The sequence below is a fragment of the Pleurodeles waltl genome, chromosome 4_1, assembly GCF_031143425.1.
Source record: "Pleurodeles waltl isolate 20211129_DDA chromosome 4_1, aPleWal1.hap1.20221129, whole genome shotgun sequence".
Lineage (NCBI taxonomy): Eukaryota > Metazoa > Chordata > Amphibia > Caudata > Salamandridae > Pleurodeles > Pleurodeles waltl.
In genome coordinates, this window is record NC_090442.1 from 807,674,516 (window position 1) to 807,696,695 (window position 22,180).

General features: G+C 42.9%; 1 protein-coding gene across 2 annotated transcripts in view; it reads right to left on the reverse strand.

Annotated features, from left to right (window-relative positions):
• Positions 1-22,180, reverse strand: part of LOC138288186 (protein NEDD1-like) — a 445,800-nt gene that overhangs the window by 298,225 nt on the left and 125,395 nt on the right. The window lies entirely within an intron of this gene.

A 22,180-nucleotide genomic window follows, 5' to 3' on the forward strand; every position in this document is an offset into this window, starting at 1 on the left:
CATTTTCAAACAATTTAAAAACCAACTTTACCAAAAGATCTATTTTTAAAATGTGAGTTCAGAGACCCCAAACATCAACTCTCTATCTGCTCTTAAAGAGAAACTGCACTGAAAAGATATTTAAAAGCAGCCCCCCATATTAACCTATGAGAGAGATAGGCCTTGCAACAGTGAAAAATGGATTTGGCAGTATTTCAGTGTTAAGACATGTCCTGATGTGTTTTACATGTTCTATCTTTAACATACACTGCACCCTACCCATGGGGCTACACAGGGCCTACCTTAGGGGTGCCTTACATGTATAAGAAGGGAAGGATTGGGCCTGGCAAGTGGGTTCATCTGCCAGTTCGAATTGGCAAGTTAAAACCCCACACACAGACACTGCAGTGGCAGGTCTGAACCATACTTACAGGGCTACTTATGTGGGTGGGACAATCAGTGCTGCAAGCCCACTTGTAGCATTTGAATTACAGGCCCTGTGCACCTCTAGTGCACTTTACTAGGGAGTTACTAGTAAGCCAAATATGCCAATCATGGAAAAGCCAATCACCAATACAATTTACACCAAGAGCATATGCGGTTTAGCACCGGTTAGCAGTGGTAAAGTGCCCAGAGTCTAAAAGCCAACAAAAACTGGTCAGAACGAATAGGAGGAATGAAGCAAAAAGTTTGGGGATGACCCTGCAAAAAAATGGCTAGGTCCAGCACATCTCAATGCCAACTTCTCATCACAGCTCCTCGCTGACACCTCAACTCCCACCCATGCAGCTTGTGGAAAGGTAGTTTTCAGTGAACTGTACCCGGGCTGCATTCCATCATGGTTGACCTGAAGTTGTGACTTGGACCCAGTCTACCATGACCAAACGGCAATTTTTGCTTCTTAGCAATTGTTTGCTACAAAACCTTTAAAATCACATATCTCTGGTTCAACCTTTTGCATAAAATAATTTGTTAAATTTACTCTATTTTTTTTAAAATTGATGTGGGATTTGCCTTGTGTTTTCAATTTATTAGTGTTTGAAGTGCTGCATAAATATTCTGCACATTGCCTTCAAGTTAAGCATGACTGCTTTGGGGACGCTAAAAGAGATTTAGGCACATGTTAATTTGGAGGTTTCTTGTGTTTCACCCTGCCAAGAACTGTGGTTGTTATATCAGCATGATTTCACACCCCCTTCATCCAGTGACTCAATTTCCTATATCTGGCATACTGAATTTAAGTTTGAGATGCTATTTATCACTCAGTTGTCCTACCATATGTAAGACTATTGTCATGCAAAGTGTCATGCAAGCTGGTATATGAAGGTTAATCATGACATCATCTGCAATAGGTTCTAATGAGGTTGCACAATCTGTCACTCAAGTGGTCATTGAGGTGGCTGTACATGCACTTGTGTCTTGATCACATAATTATATGAAGTGACCATGCAAGCTGTCATGAAAGGTCCATCTGAGTCTACACATACATTGGGCATTAGTGGTACTGCTGAAACACTATAGGTTGTTAATGCAGGGAACACCAGAAATCCAGCTATTGGTACAGGACCTAGAACATCACCCGATATTCTATGGAGTCAGTCTGGAAGTGTCAAAGGAGTAATATTTTGATGGCATTATTAAACCACCACAGGGGTCTTCTTCATCCAGGAAAGAGTGGAAGCGAGATTAACCCTGGATAGTAGTAGTACACCCTGTACGTGTGAGTACTTATGAGTGAACTGTGGAAAGTAGCTTGTTAACAGTATTTAGTCAAGGGTGGGGACAGGATATTAAATAACAATGGGAGAAAATGGGCAGGGATGCTGGCTAACAGCACTGAACCAAAGAGGCCAAAACACAAAGACACCACAGGAAGACACCCTTAGACTCCCTGCATTTTACCAACATGTCTAGCCTTAATGCCCAGGGTAAGAGAGTTATAAAGGCTCAAGGAGAAAGTGAAAGAGCTACAAAGCATGACCTAGTAACATGAGAGAGGTTGAGGGGTTGATTAGAGGGCTAGGAGAAAGGAAAACCAAGATCACAAGGAGCACTGCAGTGTGTAGGAGGGAATGGAGTGAGAAAATAAACAGCATCAAACTCCTGCAACAATATAATTACAGCAAGCATAAACACAAACATACAGGCATGCCTTTAGTATATAGCCCACATCCAACACTATTGAAAGAATCAAACAAAAACCTGACCGTTTGCAAAACAAGTCTCCAGGTAAAGGTGAGCATGGACTCAGATAACATGGAGTAGTGGAAGGAGAGAGGTTGGTAAGTAGGTGGGAGGGGGAGGATCACGGAACACCAAGATCACTGTGGCCTCTCCAATGGGCAACCAGGTTCGGTAAAGTGACCTAACTAGCATAAATTCCTTTGTACAGTCTATTTACAACAAGGAAAAAAAAGAGTTCATAACCAGGCATCTGGTTTGATCGCCACCCTTAAATCGCATAATAGTATTTTTGTGCACCCCACACCTTTGGGGGCAGAAAGCCCAGGAGACATCAGGGATTGTTTATGTATGTATTTATTTTTACCAAACAAATGCAGTGTGGGGGACTCACCCAGGCATCATGCCTTACCCTGACCTGTATATGTCCCCAACAGTCTTTCTTCCCCATCCTAAGGCACGTCCAGAGGAAATTTGGATTCTTTTGAGCATATGGGCTTGCATGGAGGGGGTAAATCTCAATTTACCTTGCTACAGTGAATGGAAGCACTATTCAGGCTCTTGGTCAACTGGAAAGCAGGGAACCCCTATCAACCCTTGCATTTCTGAAAACCTAGAGACCTTGGAGAATCCAGGGAGATGTAACTTGTGTGGATCCCTGCAGGTATTGTTATACTGAGTGTCCGGCGATCACAAGGTATGGGTGACAAAACTGATATTTGCCCCATATTAATGTGACAGAGCACTACAGTCCAATGGCCAAAGTCTTACAGCCTTGCATTCCTATACTTTTGCCTCTCCAACTTACGGGTGGCCCTAAAGCACGTTCTTGAAACAGATGTCACAAGGTCAACATTTTGACTGGTTGCCGACACTGGTGATAGGCCCGGCAACTCAAGTGGACTTTTCCTCACAGAAATGTGGGGAAAATACTTGAATTTCACCAACGTTTGAATTTGCAAGGCACTGTATTTGAGAAAATATAATGGGGAACATACTATTCACATGACCTCGGATTCACCCAGACATCTAGTTTTCAGAAATGTCCCTGTAGGAAAGGGTCCTTGGGTGTCAGCCAAGGCTGGTCCTAAATACTGCAGCTACCTCATTGCCCAAATTGGTCAATTATTAAGACAAAATCTTCACCTCTCCATGTTGCATTTTACAGACCTTTCTGTCACAAGTAATAGGCCAACCCACACGAGATGAGTCATTCATATTGAGAAAATTGTGGTAACAAAAACAGTTGTACATTTGTTACTATCCACTGAATTTCACTCCATTTTTGCTTCCAAAGCCAGTGTGAAAGAAAAGCACATTCTGCAAAATGCCCTTGGAATTACAACTAAGTATATGTAAAGCTAAATTCAGAGTTGTACAAATAACCACTATTCCTAAACTGAGTTTCTTGAGCACATTAAAAATAAGTATAGATTTCCTTCATACCAATTTTTCATTCTTTAGATTCTACCTTTTTGAACTGATGCAGGGTCATTACATAATGAAGAATCATGAGCTGCTGACTAGTTGTTGGTTCTGGGTAACCTGTGCTTTCAGACAACTAATAACACCATTTGTGTGTGCAAGCAGAAGGATTCTGGTTAACGTAATTTTACATTACTTGTATAAATTCAAATGGGCCTTTGTGGCAAAAAAGTACAGATGAAACCATTGTCATTTATTTCTATATTTTTGTGTTTACTTTCATTAGTGCGAGAACTTGGGTTATTTTTTGAGAGGGATGGAAGCCCCACTCAGGCATGATCACAACCACAAAAGCAGGAAAATTAACCTGTACTTAACCATCTAGTAGCTTGGCACAAAAGATATAAAACTTAACTTAGAAGCAATGTGTAAAGTATTTATGCAGCGCACAAACACTAATAAAGTGGAACACATTTCAAGAAATATAGAATAGAAAAATAGAGCAAATGTTAATGAAGAAAATGACAAAAAATGTAATGAGTAGAACTGGAGTTATGAATTTAAAAACAATTTCGTGTAATATAGAACCTAAAAGATCACAAGGCCAACCTCAGGCGGCATTTTGGTGAAAACTATTTCTAAGTCCCAGGTTTTTGGAGAAGCACCACTAACACCTCAACAAAGGGCCCAAGAACTGGGGAGGTGGGGTGGGAGGGGGGTTTACCAATTGCGGGGTTAGGACTCACTCCAGCGGCTGCCAAGTGCAGGGTTCAAGGCCCCAGAAGCTTATTATGTCCCTGTAGCTCACACAGGTAACCAGCCAAATAGCCCTTGGAGTCACTTATTGTGATCCTGGGTAAAAGGAGAAGTCCCAGTTCTTCTTCAAGCAATAAGGCAGGCCTTCAAGCAGCAGGGCAGTTCTTTGATTGCAGCACAGCATTCCTCTGGGGCACTGGCAGTTTTCCTGAATTCTTCCACAGGTCCAGGAGTGTACTGAAGAGGTGTTCTGAGACTCCAATAGCCAGCCTTTGAAGTGGAGGGGGGGCCTTCCCTCTAACTACCCTCATATCTGGTTCTGCAAAGTTCTACCCTTCCACTATCTAGGCTCCAAGAAGTCGGGAGTGATAAAAGACTGGTGTCAGGTTCCTTTGTGTTTGCTGGATGTAAGGCCCTTTGAAATATAAGTTTAGCAGGGAACAGCTCCGCTCCCAGCGATACTGGCATAAGGGCACATCTTGCCTGCACCTAGTGTCTTTTGTCTCACTATATGTCAGGAAAGCACAAAACCCAACAACAGACCCATTCACACTCATTTAAAAAAAAGGACACTGGTAGCAGGCACCAAATGGTTAAGGACATGAAAATGCACACTTTCTAAAAGTGCCATTTTCTGAATTGTGACCTAAAATCTGACTTTACCATGAAAGGGGCTTTTAAATTACAATTCATTTGAGGCCAAACATTATAATCAAGGTAACAACTACCAACCTGAGGTGAGACAAACACGGAACCTGTGTTACAGCTGGTAACTGCCCCCAATACACAAAAGTCACCCATTATCACCATATTCAAATATGTTCTTAAACGTGACAAACATAGCGTTTTGAGTAAAGGAATAGGATTTGTAATCATGGATAAACAAGAACTTTTAAAAATTCCAGGTGAATTATAGTGTTTTTTCTGATCGATACGATTCCAAAACGTTTTTAGGGACTCTACTTACTACCAGTCTAACGTGGGCTCAGGGTTATGAATGCCTTCTCTATTTGATCTTCCTACATATCAGATGGGTGGGGAAATTATTGCATTTAAGAACATTGTTTTCAAGCATGTTAAGGAACTGGAAAATTGAAAGAATCATTTTCTACAATATTTCCAGAAATTTAAAAATAAACAGTCACACTGTCTTCCAACAATGATCTAACTATTAAGCCAGCAGAAAAAGGGGGTGCTGTTATCATTTAGAACACAAAGGAACATGAAAAATAAATATATAGATAATTGAGAGATGAGAGACATTACGAAAGACTAGAGGCAGACCCAATGAAAAACAATGCAGGAAGATATTAACATCATCACTTTTAGGGCATTAGTGGAAGGCACTGTTAAGGAATATGACTTCCTCAATAAAAACCACCACAGGATACCAGTCATTTATACATTCCCTAAAACACAACAATTCTGAAAATCCATTCGGACAACACATTGTATTAGGTTGGGGGTTCTGTATTGGAGCCAATACGTATATTTATAGTTCATTACATTAAGGATGAGGTACTGTAGATCCAATCCTATATCAGGGGCACTATGCAATGTATTAATGCCAGAGGAGTGAGCCCTGATGAGGTATCTAACATTGTTGTCACAAATTACCTAGAATCATTATACACCAATATCCCTGAAGATGAAGCAGAAGAGGTGATTGAGAGTTGTATGAGAATGGAGGGAGGAGATACTGTACTCCGTACATTTATTGTCAGATTGTCAGATTAACCAACATCTCCCTCAAATGAAATTACTTTACGATTAAGAAAGGTTTTTTGAACAAATAAAATAAAATTAGTGGGGTTGGGGGCTTGTTTCGCTCGAAAATGTATTGAGTGAATTTGAGATGAGCAAAATATATGATACAACCAACCCCCTTTCGGGAAATGATCAGTTGGAAACAATACATTGATAACATATTCCTTTTATTGCTTGGGGCGAAGATGAAGAAATTATCACACGTTTCAATAACTAGAGTTTGGACTTGAAGTTCACAGTTCGGACACTTACAGCAATTACGCAGGGGTTGTTACATGAAGGAGGATTACATCAGGGAAGTGGAGTTACTCAAGCATTTAGGGAAGGGGTATATCCTAAAAGAATATTTTCAATGCACTCAAAAGAGCATGGTTTTGCTCCAGGAAGAGTTTACTGACTCTAGAACGAGCGCTAAATCACTAGAAAGAATGGGTATGGCAATTATACTCTTAACAGCTAGCAATGACAAAGTAAATTATTAAAAAGCAATGGCCACTATTACGACATACACTCGTGGAAGCACCACTGTTTTTGTTCAAGAGAAATGAGAATGTGAAAGATTTTGTGGCAGTAGCTCATAAAAAAACAAAGTATAGCAGTGACATCAGGGCTATGTTGAGCCTACCTGATGAACAGGGACATTACAAGTTTGGGGGCTGTATTGTCTGTAATTTACCATGGATACCAAAACAGTAACCACTACAATCAGAACTTTTAGTGTGAGATCATTCTTGAACTCTAATGCTTGGAATGTGGTTTGTGTGATTAGCCATCTGTCTGATAGACTAAATGTAGGTGAGACAACACAGATGTTTAAACAGCTCATTGGCCAAAGTAGGAGCCAGATCAAGTGCAAGGTTGAAGGTACCCGGATGATCTGGCACTTAGTGAAACCTGGACACACAGAGAACAACATCTTCCGTAAGGTTTGGAGGTTATGACCTTGAACGACAGTTGTGGTGATATCTCCACCCTACTAGAGATGAGAGAGCACAAATGGATGGACTTTCTGGAATGCAAGTGAACTGAATGATCTGCATAGGTTGTCAGTTCTGCATCACTGAGAAAAATGTTTTGAGTCCAGTAGATTCATGGAACAATGTGACATATGGGGACATGATCGGTTTAACTGACTCTGTTCTGTTTACACAGAGAATACTGTACATCCATATAGGTTCCCTGTTTTCAGTGCACTGGTCGTGAATTGGGTCTCTATGGAAATGAAAAATATGTAGAAATAAAGTACACTGACCATTTTTAGGTAATCATATTAAGTAGGTGTTATTACTTTTGTAGGAATTATATATGGCAAGGGCGAACTACAGGGAGTGCAGAATTATTAGGCAAATGAGTATTTTGACCACATCATCCTCTTTATGCATGTTGTCTTACTCCAAGCTGTATAGGCTCGAAAGCCTACTACCAATTAAGCATATTAGGTGATGTGCATCTCTGTAATGAGAAGGGGTGTGGTCTAATGACATCAACACCCTATATCAGGTGTGCATAATTATTAGGCAACTTCCTTTCCTTTGGCAAAATGGGTAAAAAGAAGGACTTGACAGGCTCAGAAAAGTCAAAAATAGTGAGATATCTTGCAGAGGGATGCAGCACTCTTAAAATTGCAAAGCTTCTGAAGCGTGATCATCGAACAATCAAGCGTTTCATTCAAAATAGTCAACAGGGTCGCAAGAAGCGTGTGGAAAAACCAAGGCGCAAAATAACTGCCCATGAACTGAGAAAAGTCAAGCGTGCAGCTGCCACAATGCCACTTGCCACCAGTTTGGCCATATTTCAGAGCTGCAACATCACTGGAGTGCCCAAAAGCACAAGGTGTGCAATACTCAGAGACATGGCCAAGGTAAGAAAGGCTGAAAGACGACCACCACTGAACAAGACACACAAGCTGAAACGTCAAGACTGGGTCAAGAAATATCTCAAGACTGATTTTTCTAAGGTTTTATGGACTGATGAAATGAGAGTGAGTCTTGATGGGCCAGATGGATGGGCCCGTGGCTGGATTGGTAAAGGGCAGAGAGCACCAGTCCGACTCAGACGCCAGCAAGGTTGAGGTGGAGTACTGGTTTGGGCTGGTATCATCAAAGATGAGCTTGTGGGGCCTTTTCGGGTTGAGGATGGAGTCAAGCTCAACTCCCAGTCCTACTGCCAGTTCCTGGAAGACACCTTCTTCAAGCAGTGGTACAGGAAGAAGTCTGCATCCTTCAAGAAAAACATGATTTTCATGCAGGACAATGCTCCATCACACGCGTCCAAGTACTCCACAGTGTGGCTGGCAAGAAAGGGTATAAAAGAAGGAAATCTAATGACATGGCCTCCTTGTTCACCTGATCTGAACCCCATTGAGAACCTGTGGTCCATCATCAAATGTGAGATTTACAAGGAGGGAAAACAGTACACCTCTCTGAACAGTGTCTGGGAGGCTGTGGTTGCTGCTGCACGCAATGTTGATGGTGAACAGATCAAAACACTGACAGAATCCATGGATGGCAGGCTTTTGAGTGTCCTTGCAAAGAAAGGTGGCTATATTGGTCACTGATTTGTTTTTGTTTTGTTTTTGAATGTCAGAAATGTATATTTGTGAATGTTGAGATGTTATATTGGTTTCACTGGTAATGATAAATAATTGAAATGGGTATATATTTTTTTTTGTTAAGTTGCCTAATAATTATGCACAGTGATAGTCACCTGCACACACAGATATCCCCCTAACATAGCTAAAACTAAAAACAAACTAAAAACTACTTCCAAAAATATTCAGTTTTGATATTAATGAGTTTTTGGGGTTCATTGAGAACATGGTTGTTGTTCAATAATAAAATTAATCCTCAAAAATACAACTTGCCTAATAATTCTGCACTCCCTGTATTGAATAGGTCTTCTAATTAGGTTGCATCTTGGGCGCATTACACTTGATGGTCATCGCTTATCTGATTTATGCTTACCACATGGCATAGTGTTAGGTTCGTAGGCTTGTTGATTTGATTACCTTGGAGTAGAGAGTTTTTCGTTTTGACTGTGGTGCAACAGGGCAAGCTGTTAGACAAGAACTTAAAGCTTACCCACTTCACTTGGATTAATGAGCACATCCAGTCAAATATGAAGATCCATTAAGTGCTCAAGATTGCTAGCCCTTCTATGGTTGCTTTTTATTGACAGTGATTTGGGTGATTTAGATGATTTTGTTATCCAAAGTCCTCTGCATTGATTATACCTACCACCATTATTGCCTACCAAGTTTGCATTCTTGTCTTTTATGATACCTAGGATGATAAACTGGGAGTATCTGCCATGCCTCTCTTGACTTACAGAGCGATGGTGGCAATGGAGAGAGGATACGTTGTTTTAAATACAGAGACAGTACGTGTCGGGTTAATATGGGTGGCCTAGTTGACCAAATGACAAAGGGCTACGCGCAGCTTTGGTCACCCGAGTTTGATATATGCTATTTTTGTGTTTTTTTAGATCTGAGCTGCTGAACGTGCTGTTCTGGCTGACCATAGGAGGCATCTTTAGAACAAGAATTCAAAAGTACATTGCTTAAGCACGAGTTCATACTTTCTTTTTTGACCAAATTATTGAGTTTCTGGATACAATCTGCGCTGTTTAGTTATCTGCGGTATCCGAGTGAGGTACTTTGTTAAGTGAGGCACTTGAAGAATGAGGTACACCCAAGTCCTGTATTTTGCATGAGGTTGAAGAGACACAAGTGTTTGTGGCATTCCCCATACACTTGAAACCTTGGTGGTTCTTAATTGACCAAAGCAGATTGTATGAGCTCATTTTGGGGTGCACGCCTAATCATGAAGGTGGCTCATAATACTACTGGTGTACTGTCTGGTAATTGATCATTTTGGTCTTATCACAGCTGTTGGGACTTTCAGGTGGTGACGTCAGAAAGTATCCCAACACTCACAAACTAGATGGAAAGTAGAATGATTCAGCAGGAATTATTTGGCAGATTCGGTACCTTTTAAGTACAAGGACTAAGGATTTTTTCTCTTTTGTCTATGTATGTGAACTTAACAGGTGACAATGTCTTGAGGATAAACTAATAGTCATTCTGAGTTGAAAAGAACACAAACTCACACTTTTGGTTGCTTAACAACTATTTATTGTCATGAGATAGTGACATAATATCACTATCTCAGTTTTAAATGTTAGTTTATTGTTCAACCATTGGGGCTTGTACAGTGTATTGTCATACTTGTAAGTCGGAACAACGTAAGCATTTATCACCCCACCTTAACAATGAGTCCTGAACCACGAATGCATTTCCTTTACCACGTAAGTTATTACGACTTGCCTTGGGGAAAGTGCCCGACTTTGGAACAGTATAATTTGCTATTCCAACTCCAGTCTGACCACAGTAGGCAAAGTGCTGGACTTAAAGTCCAACATCAGTCCAACAATGTTTTCCCCAATACAAGTCCTTGTAATGACTTGTGTGGTTAAGGAATGAGTTGTAAAGACACATTTGTGGTTTGAGCCTCAGTGTAAATGCACAGCGTGGTTCGTGCTGCATGGCTAAGGCTGTTTTCCCTCATTATATGTGTTTTGTAAATATGCTCACACAAATTGAGCACTGTGTAGTCTGCACTGTGATCACATTGAACATTTTTCCCCTTGCTCTGGATAAGGCGCAGTAGTAAATTGACAAGACGGAAAAAAATAGGGTCTTGTAACCAATTGTTTTCATTATGAAATCAGGACTGAATTGGACAATTGAATAGGTTACCACATATACATATGAGGTTCCCCTGTGAAATGAATCCCACAGGACATTTGTTGCTTAATAATACATTTATCCTAGTCCTTGTGGGCAATTAGGATTGTCCTTGTTGCATGTATATACACATTCAAATGTTAGAACCTATTAATGTAGTAAGGTAACCCCAAGTAATCCAATGGAAGTGATAGGCATACAGCTGTGAAAATCGAATTTAGGGGGTGTTCACTACAAGGAGCTTAAACCCACATGTCCTACTTCTTAAATGCAATGCAATGCACCCTGTCCTACAGCCTTTAGAGCTTACCCTAGGGCTGACATATGTATAAAAGAGGTAGGAGAAGGCCTGGCAAAAAGTTTATTTTGCCACATCAAAATGACTAAAACTGCATTACAGGCTGCAGTGGTAGGCCTGTGATAAGTTTTAAAGTGCTGCTTTAGTGGGTGGCACAATGAGTGCTGCTAGTAGCATTAAATTTACAGGCCCTGGGTACCATGTGGTACGATACAGTAGGGACTCATAAGTAAATAAATGTGCCAATCAAGCATATGACAATTTTATCATGTTTTAGGGAGTGAGCACAAGGACTTTAGCACTGGTTAGCAGTGGTGAAGTGCCAGAGTCAGAATGCCAACAAATTCAGAAAACAGGAGTGGTGAAGGCAAAAAGCTTAGAAGAAGCCCACACAAAGGATGTCAAGTCTAATATTTAGTTTTTGATTTAAATTACCCCTGGCTGAATTCCAAAGTTTATTAACTTTTCAGATATGTATAGCTCTCTAAGTTAAAAAATTGATTTCACAGCTATTTCCACTACAAACTACAAGTTGATAGAAAACACAAAAAATAGAAAAAAATAAAATAAATCGGCTCCCACTTGGACAAATGCAAACAACTACTTTTCATGAAAGCTGGGAAGCGGAGGTATCCTAGCAAAGCAAACCTTTTGTTGGTGTTATTTTTAGAAGAAGAAAAAAAAAACTCTACACGTCCTCGCACAGCTATTTTTCCCAAAATAAGAAAAATCACATTACAATAGTTTGCATAATTTCTTTGTCTCCTCCACGGAAATCTACAAAAACAATAAACCCCAAACACGTGGGGAAAAATGCAAAAGTTCGGCCTGTATACCTTTTGTGGAAATAAATATGGTGGCTTATGCATGAAGTGCCCTAAGTATAAACAAACATTTGTAATGCAATAGGTCTCGCCTTCCTTGAGTTAGAGCTATAGGCATTGTAAATTCATAATTGGACTTTTCTTGCCACATAAATTGGTCAACCCTGCCTCATAATTGCATCTTTTCCTGCCATAGAATTCAAGTGGCACAGCATTTACCTAAAGCACTTCCATTTACCTTCTTCCTCTAGCTTAAAACATGTACAGTTATCATGTAAACCTTTATCAGAAATAAACTTTTGGCATAAGGGTGTAATGCTCAAAACAAAACAAAAATATAATTTGGGACGGATTGGAGGGTGAAAGGAAAGAGGGAGTCATGAGTAAAGATGGAGAGGACAAGTGACGTAGTAATGGTGTCAAGGGCCCTGGAGTGAGAAAGGAAAATGGTTGACTGTAATTTCGGTAGGAAAATACAGAAGTAATTAGAGATGAGTGAGGACCAAAGGTCTGTGTGCCCCGGTGCCGCTGCGCCTGTTGCCCCATTGATAACTAGGCCTCAGGCGAGAAAGCGGATGGAGTAGAAAAGAGAAGCAAAAGGAATACTATAGGCAAAAGGAAGAAAGAGAAGGTGTTGCAAACAAATAAAAGAACCAAGGGCAAGAAAGCGCAAGATAATAAAAACACAACTAAGAGAAGATATAGAGCAAACGTGTGAGACAAAAGAAAAAAAGGAAAGGAGGCTAGCGAATTAAAGATAAAGAGGAAACAATAATGAAAGAGTGTGAAAAGAAAGAAAAATTAATATTAGGGAAAAAAAGAGAAATGGTGAGAGACACAAGCAGTGAAAGAACTAGGGCATGTATGTACTGACAGTTCCCACAGACACAGAATGAGAAAACCTCATTGGCGCTTCGGGTCCCGACAAGCAACTTGCTCTGGCAGATAGCGTGTGTGGGGTTCTGGCATAGCTGAGGGGCTTGGAGTGTGTGTGAGCCGATATGCATTGATGGAGCTGCACGCAAGGTCCCAGTACTGGAACAGCAGAGTGTACAAGACCTGCAGTACCGAATACAAAACTCCAAAGTGCAGATGTTGAGAGCACCACTGTTCAGGGCTTACTGTACCTACCAAGCTCAGTGCACCACAGCATTGTATGTGCACCTGGCAAAGGACGTGCACCATTAAACTCAGTTTACCATCTCAAAACCACTGCACCCCTGAGTTTTAAGCACCACTGTTTAGAAACTGCACCGATGAGCTCAGTGCAACACTATTTAAGACCTGCTCTACTGAGCTCAGTACACCACTGCTCAGGATCCGTGCCACTCAGCTCAGAGCACCGCTGCACAGGACCTGAGCCGCTGAGCTCAGGGCACCACTGTTTAAGACCTGTACTACTAAATTCGGTGCACAACTATTTAAGCCCTACACTGCTGGGCTCATTGCTCCACTGCACTGCACCTGGGCCTCTGAGTTCAGAGCACCACTGCTTTGGTCCTGTACCACTGAGCTCAGCACAGACCTTCACTACTTGGATCACAGCACTACTGTCCAGGACCTACACCTCTGGGTTAAATGCATAACCATGCAGAACACTATTGTGCTCGGAGCACCACTTTCAGGACCTACAGCACTAGGAACAGAACACCACTGTGCAGAACCTGTCACTGTGCACAAAGCACCCTGGCTAAGAAGCACCAGTGTTTAAGGTGTGAAACTTTGAGCCTAGAACACCGCTGCAAAGGGTGTGAAAGTTTCAGCCCATACCACCACAGTTCAAGGTGATGTGAAACTTTGGGTCTAGTCCACCGCTGCCCAAGGTGTGAAACCTTGAGCACAGACCACCACTGTTCATAGCCTGCATAGCTACGTTCAAAGCAGCACTTTTCAGAACCTATGCCACGAGCTCAGTCTGCGTCCTGCGCTCGAGGCTTGTATCTGCTTGAGACTTGTGAAAACACTGAAGCTGTGTTTGGATTTACAAAAATAATCTGACAGTGGGGACAACAGATCCTGAACTCTCCTGGTACACACTAGAAATTAATAAACTAAAGAGAAAAGCCATGCGTTCAAGAGACCCTTCAGTGGTTCAACCTTGTGAGGACAGACAAACCTGCATGCTTAGCGTCCCACTGTAATGTAAAGGAATCTCCCTTACATAAAATATCTACCCTGCTGCTACATGCCACTGTTTATAACATAGCCGGTACCCAACCGAGCCTCCCACTCTTTGGAAGCAACTGTCACACGTCCAACCAAAAGAGCAGAAAGGTGGAAGAGAAACTGATTCAAATGAAGCTCTGCACATTGTTCATTCAAATATATACCTACTTGAGAAGCGATGGTGTGAGGGAGACACCACTCCACCTGTGTGAGTGTAAATGTTACAGGTACCTTTCACTCACTGGTTCTCTCTGTCTGCCCAGGCAGTAAACCTACTTACCAACTCATATACCAACATGCTCACGCATCTGTTTATCCATTCATCTATGCAACCATCTAGCCTGTCCTTCAACTTGATCCCACAAATCAATCAATCCATCCATCCATTCATCCATCCACCCATCCAGCTATCCGTCACTCATCCATCCATCAGCCTTAATCCTTCCACTCTTATACATTAAATATCATGCACTTTATACACAGACATCCATCCATGTGCTCATTAACTGCAAACTCAGCTGCATACTGTGTGGAAAGTCAGAGGTATGGCATGTTCTTCTCAGCAAGTGTAACTTTGAACTGTGCTTCACAGAGAATTCTCCTATCAGAAGCTCACACTACCAATACGCGATTCAAAATTCTGATCCTTGAAACACCAACACATTCTGTGGCTTCCATTTGTGACTGAATAACATCTATCACAAATGACACCTGATTTTAAAATGAGACAATGTATGATAGGGATCCGGTGCTGGCATTTGGTTTTTGCTAGTCAACGTCCATCGTTGAAAGAGTATTTTGCTAACACTACACAGTATCCCGACATTCTGAATGGTTATAGTACTGCAAATAATAAACAGGCAGGCGCAACATCAAACGCCATCTGCCCAGTCAGTCTTCCAAATGTGGAGAGTATCTAAATTGGAAGCAAGGTCCAGCTTACTGTTAGAAATGGGGTCTTTGGTTGACAGTCAGGTTAACCCCTGTTCAAGCAAGGACCCTCACTCTAGTCAGAGTAAAAGAGAATCACCCTCAGCTAACCCCTGCTTACCCCCTTGGTAGCTTGGCAGAGCAGTAGGCTTAACTTCAGAGTGCTAGGTGTAAAGTATTTGTACCAACACACACAGTAACTTAATGAAAACACTACGAAATGACAACACCAGTTTAGAAAAATAGGAAATATTTATCTAAACAAAACAAGACCAAAGCAAAAATCGGACATACACAAGTCAAGTTTAGAATTTTTAAAGATTTAACTCAAAAATAGCACTTAAAAACACAAAATGCTTTGATGAGGTGTTAACACGGCGTCATGACTGAGTCGTTCCCAACAAGCTGACACCAGCGGCGCCGGACACGGAGTCGCGTAGACCACCATGTACAGTACCTTTGGTGAAGAGTGAAAACAAGTCGATGTGCGAAGTTGGGGATCGCGGCGTCTGTGCGAAATGTTGAGTCCGCGCACTTCGAGCGGTGTCGGTCATGACGTGGTGCGGCGACTTCCACGGAGTCGCGGACTTTAGCGGGGCTGCAGCGGCTTCGGGCCTGCGAAGGTCGTCGCGTTCCAGCGAAGATCATGGAGTCGGTTGCAGGAGGCGTCACCGGATTCAGCAGCGGCGTCGGTCCGAAGTCGTCCGAAGTCGATTTCCCTGGATTTCCACCAGCTTTCCTTTCAAGGGCCCAGGGACTGGATAGGGCACCACTTGTCAGAGCTGGAGTCTCTCCAAAAACTCCAGGTGCTGGCATAGAGAAGTCTTTGCTGTCCCTGAGACTTCAAACAACAGGAGGCAAGCTCTAAATCAAGCCCTTGGAGATTTCTTCACAAGATGGAAGGCACACAAAGTCCAGTCTTTGCCCTATTACTCTGGCAGAAGCAGCAACTGCGGGATAGCTCCACAAAGTACAGTCACAGGCAGGGTAGCACTTCTCCTCAACTCTTCAGCTCTTCTCCAGGCAGAGGTTCCTCTTGATGTCCAGAAGTGAGCTAAAGTCTGTGGTCCTGGGTGCCCTTCTTAATACCCAATTTCTCCTTTGAAGTAGGCCTACTTCAAAGTAAAGTCTCTTTTGAATGTGAAATCCTGCCTTGCCCAGGCCAGGCCCCAGACACTCACCAGGGGGTCGGAGACTGCATTGTGTGAGGACAGGCACAGCCCTTTCAAGTGTAAGTGACCACTCCTCCCCTCCCTCCTAACACAGATGGCTCATCAGGCAATGCAGACTACACCCCAGCTCCTTTTGTGTCACTGTCTAGTGTGAGGTGCAATCAGCCCAACTGTCAAACTGACCCAGACAGGGAATCCACAAACAGGCAGAGTCACAGAAATGGTATGTTGGACTTTTGGCCTTACGCAGGGTCATCCCCAGTCTTTTTGCCTCCTTCCTCCTGGTTTTTCTGACCTCTCGCTGTTGGCTCTAGGACTCTGAGCACTTTATCACTGCTGACCAGTGCTAAAGTGCAGGTGCTCTCCCATCTAAAGTTGGTATGATTGGCTAATACCTAATTGGCATATTTAATTTACCTAGAAGTCCCTTGTACAGTGGTATCTCTACACCCAGGGCCTGTAAATTAAATACAACTAGTGGGCCTGCAGCGCTGCTTGCGCCACCCACTGAAGTAGACTTTCAAACCTGCCTCAGGCCTGCTAGCGCAGGGCCTGTGTGCACAGTTTCTGCCACAGGGACCTGGCATCTAAACTTACTTGCCAGGCCCAGAACTCCCCTTTTACTAAATGTAAGTCACCCCTAAGGTACGCCCTAGCTGGCCCTATGGGCAGGGTGCCATGTATGTAGAAAGGCAGGACATGTGCCATATTGCATGGCCTGTCCTAGTAGTGACAAACAGCCTAACTTGGTGTCTCACTGCTGTGAGTGCTGCCTTCTCATAGGATTGCATTAGAAATGCCCTGCCTTATGTGTAAGGGGTATTGTCGGATTTATGAGGGGTAGCGTAGGCGTGTTTGGTATGGTTGTGATGGTGATAATAAATGCTGCTTACTGGTGTGGGTGTATTTTTTATTACTATCACAGAAATGCCACTTCTAGAAAGTGCGCATTTATCTGTGCTTATGACTTTGGTGTTTTGCAGCTTGACTCCAATCCACGTCTGGGCAGAGTGACAGTTGGGGCTTTGTGCATACTTTTCAGACAGCCTGTACACAGGGAGGGTGGAGGTGTCACAGAGGTGCATCTGCATACTGAATAGTCTTCCTGGGCTGAGAGAAGGGAGAGGCGGGCACACCTGCATTTGTAAAGGCTGTGCCCTGGCCTCACACTGATGTTTGGAGCCTGTGCTGAAAGGAGAGAGGGCACTCCCAGAACCAGTTGTAACTGGCTGGAACCTCCTCTCCCTACCATTGTAAAACACTGTAAGAACTGACTATAAGTACAGGGGAACTTTCCCCACAATTTTGAGACTCTTGGAATCATCTTGGAACTGGACACCAAAGGCTGAAAGGACTCACCAGGAACCGCCATGGACTGCTGCTGCTGTGCTGACCTGTGACCTGTTTGTTCACTGTGATGGACTTGCCACTTGCTGCCTTTCCCTTGTGCTGGCCTGTAGCTGGGCCCTCCACCTGAAGACCTTGTCTTAAGATTCTGCTCCCCAGGGGCAGGGTGCTGTGGCCCCTGACCCCTGCATCCATTTCTTCACGAGGGGTGCTTCTCAGTGATTGCGGCTGCCATAGCGCTGATTGCAGCGTGCTTATGGAGCCTTGGGAGCTCGTAGGCTCCTGGCTGCATTGTGCCCCTTTAAATAAGATCACCGCAGCGGCCCGGGAAGCTGGAAGAACACTCGCGCACCGCATCGGGTGCAGACGAGTGTCTGCTCGGGCCCCAGGAGGGGTCCGATCTTCTTGTGGCTTCACGGCAGGACCAGGGGAAGGCGCGGGGAGTGACCCCTTCCCCCTGGCCTCTGCGTTAGGTGCAGGACGCTCCTTTTCTGCTGTTAGGTAAAATGGGCATTATTGTGGGCCCCCCCCACTTGGTGGAAGGGCCAGTGGAGGCCCGGGGGGGCCCCCCAGAGATCGCAGGTCCCAGGAGGGGCCTGTCATTAAACCGGAGGGGGTGCGTGGTGCCCCCCTCCTGCCCTAAGTTGTTTTTGCTGGCTTTGGCCCCCCGCGTGAGGGCCGGTTGAGGCCCTGGGGGCCCCCCAGTAATCACGGTCCCCAGAGGGGCCTGTCTATAAAAGAGAGGAGGTGCATGTCGCCCTCCTCTGAACCCAGAGTATAAGGGAGGCCCCCGTTTTGCGCATAGGAGCGCCGGGGGCCCCATTGTTCGCCTTCTAGGCACTGGAGGTGCCTTCATCCAACCAGGTACTGTTTAAAGGACCAATATAGTTGTAATCCAAAGTTCTTTTTACAGACTTTTGTTTGATTCATATATTACCTACCTGCGTTTGATGTTTTTACATATGTGTATGCAAATGTTCCTTTTATGGACATGCTTGCTAATATGTTTTTCTAACTTGCCATATGTTTTCTAATGTTCCTACTATGGGCATTTTATGATATTCTTATGACAAGTGCTGTGATGTAATAACGTGTTTTCCTGACTACTGCTTATGTTGCAGAATACTGAGTAACCTGTGTATTATGTGTGACTACTGCTAGGTTGCAGAGTAACTAATGTGTAACGTTCTGACAACTGCTAAGGTAGCAGGATAGTACTGATATGTGATGTTTGGTCTGATAATTGCCTTGTGTACTATATAGTATATTTTCATATAATCTGGTGTTGTGTTTCCTTTGTGGTGGGGATATTGCGTCACGTGTGTTGTGTGTGTTGTGCAAACGCTTTACACATTGCCTCTGGGTTAAGCCTAACTGCTCGTGCCAAGCTACCAAGGGGGTGAGCAGGGGTTATCTTCGACGTGTAACTCCCTTGCCCTGACTAGAGTGGGTAAGTTCTGCCTGGCTGAGGTGCATACTCTAGCCAACCAGAAACCCCATTTTTAACATGGTATAAGCAGGAAAATGCTCACTTTATAAAAGTGGCATTTTCAAACGCACAATCTTAAAATCAACTTTACTAAAAGATGTATTTTTAAATTGTGAGCTCAGATACCCCAAACGCCACATGTCCATCCGCTCCCAAAGGGAATCTACACTTTAATCAGATTTAAAGGTAGCCCCCATGTTAACCTATGAGAGGGACAGGCCTTGCAACAGTGAAAAACGAATTTAGCAATATTTCACTGTCAGGACATATAAAGCACATTACTATATGTCCTACCTTAACCATACACCGCACCCTACCCTTGGGGCTACCTAGGGCCTACCTTAGGGGTGCCCTCCATGTAAGAAAAGGGAAGGTTTGGGCCTGGCAAGTGAATACACTTGCCAAGTCGAATTTACAGTTAAAACTGCACACACAGACACTGCAGTGGCAGGTCTGAGACATGATTACAGAGCTACTCATGTGGGTGGCACAACCAGTGCTGCAGGCCCACTAGTAGCATTTGATTTACACGCCCTGGCACCTCCAGTGCACTTTACTAGGGACTTACTAGTAAATCAAATATGCCAATCATGGATGAACCGATCAACAGTACAATTTACACAGAGAGCATATGCACTTTAGCACTGGTTAGCAGTGGTAAAGTGCTCAGAGTTCAAAAACCAACAGCAACAGGTCAGAAAAAATTAGGAGGCAGGAGGCAAAAAGATTGGGGATGACCCTGCATAAGCAAAAACGTTCAACACTTACCTTGAACAACGGGCGTTTCATTTTTTTTTGCCCTGGAAAGCGAGCTATCTGGTGCATGTCCTAGCCACTGACTGAGCCTATAACAGGGTTTGTTGTTAAAACACACAAAAAACAAAAACTGCAAAATATAACTGTTGCCCCAAAAACTCTATAATCGCAAAATCTACTGTAACACAATCAGGACATTACAAATTTCATACAAGAAGGCTGATGTACAAGAAACAAAAAACAAAAACAAAAAAAACTTGCATTAAAGCTCGAATTTCAACTCAATTTTCAAGCATTCCATAGTAATTGCACATCACATGTCAAAGCTCTCCCTGAGCAAAAGTAAACTTTCTTTTAAAAAATGCTTTCAACAGTGCGATGCGTTTATGCATTCAACCATTGTTTACAAGTGGATCGGAATATTGAGACGTTTTAACAAATCCTTAATCCTACCTGTCGACTATTGTGTACTGGAGATAAGTAAAAAAGGAGATATGTAAGCATGATGTAACCACCCAAAGCAGGACATAGGCAACGTGTGCTGGTTTGTAAACATTTTACATGAGTCAAGTGAACAGAAGCACTGTTTGTGACATCGGATATTTGGGCTTTTCAGTGGCAGTAAAATCACGATCTTTCCACACAAAGATTCATCTCACCGAAATGAATAAAAGTCAAGTCAGGGGTGGATGTTTCAATCTCCAAACAAAGGCAGCTGTGGGCTTTCCGGCCTGGCTTCTTGAGTGGACACAAGCCGCAGACTGCTCTGCAGACATGCAGCTTCCAATGCTGGTGACAACACGGACTGTAAGTGAAATGTCAATAAACCAGATTTTAGCTGCTCCCCACCACAAACAAGCAGGCCTTCGCCCTCGTTCCTACCACCAGGGACTGCAGTCAGGCACAGGGGGCTCGAAGAGCAAAAGTGAGTAAGATAACCTGATTTATAACCTTGTGTCAACACCAGGGCAGTGCGCGCTCTATTGGCGACTAGAGTGCAAAATCCAAGCACTCTCAAAACAACGTAATTTATGCATTGTGCTGATATGTTGTTGTTTAACCTTTTGCATTGCAGAGTTCAATCCTGAAGACTTAATTTTAATGTGCTTGCAAATGCTGTTCATTTGCAATGTATTGCTGCAGGCTTTCAGAGTGTGTTAGGGTGTGGTCCCTATCCAGGGCCTTCTAGAGACTTTCCCTGCAACATGCCTGGGTGTGGTTGTGGGCTGGGCCAAGACTCTATAAAAAAAGAGCCAGCCCAGCTCCAAGTGCTCACTATTCAGAGGTCCCGGTGCAGACCAGCAGCTACTTCCTGAGCTCCTGTCCCGGTGGCCTATTTGATCTTCCAGACATCTGACTTTCATTCTTCATTTGGAGATCCTTGCTCTGGGCGGTAAGACGGTGGTTGGACTGGCCTCCCGATGCAGTTATCGAGAACTCTCATGTTCTTGGGCCTAATTCTTTTATGATTTGACAGAGTACTTTGCGCTTGTGAAATATGGGCTTGAGTGTTTGTGACATTTGCAGGGTGACTTGCGAATCGGCAAGACGCGCGATTCGTTTCATGATAATTTAATCTTGTTATTCATTGCATGCTACCATTTCTTGACATTTACATGGTGGCTTAAGAATCGGCAAGACGCGCAATTCGTTTTATGGTGTTTTAACTTTTTTGTTCATTGCGCGCTACCATTTCTTGACATTTACATGGTGGCTTAAGAATCCGCAAAAGACGCGTGATTCGTTTCATTGTACTTTGATCTTGTTATTCATTGTGAGCTGTTATTTCTTGGCATTTACATTGTGGTTTACAAATCGGCAAGACGCGCGATTCTCTCCTCGAGTTTAATTCATGTTGTTTATTGTATGCCACTATTCTAATATATTTATCATGTAATATTCGAGTTGACAAGTTATGTGATTTGTTTTTCTGAATCCATATTGTGTTATTCATGGTGCACAATCCTTTTATGGTGTTCACTATAAATATATATATATAAATCTACAATATGCGCAATTTGTATTGAAACATTTTAAGAGTACACAGAAGATCAGAGTTTCTAGATGCAATATTGTATGGTCCTAGTATGCATTCTCAAAAAAGGATTTATATGACTGGTTTAAAATTTAGTCAGAATGTTTTTCTGATTCTCATGTAAAGGAAAGTACTTGAATAAGAAAGTTTTCATTTAATCCATCTTGATTCCCTTACAGGTATCCGGTCATCTTGAAACTTAGTCAATTTAAACTTAATTCTTAGATTGTTCATGTTTTCAGAATGACTATGCTTAGAATCATAATCTAGTATTGATTTCAGGAGATATAATTTTCATATTGTGTGTTCTA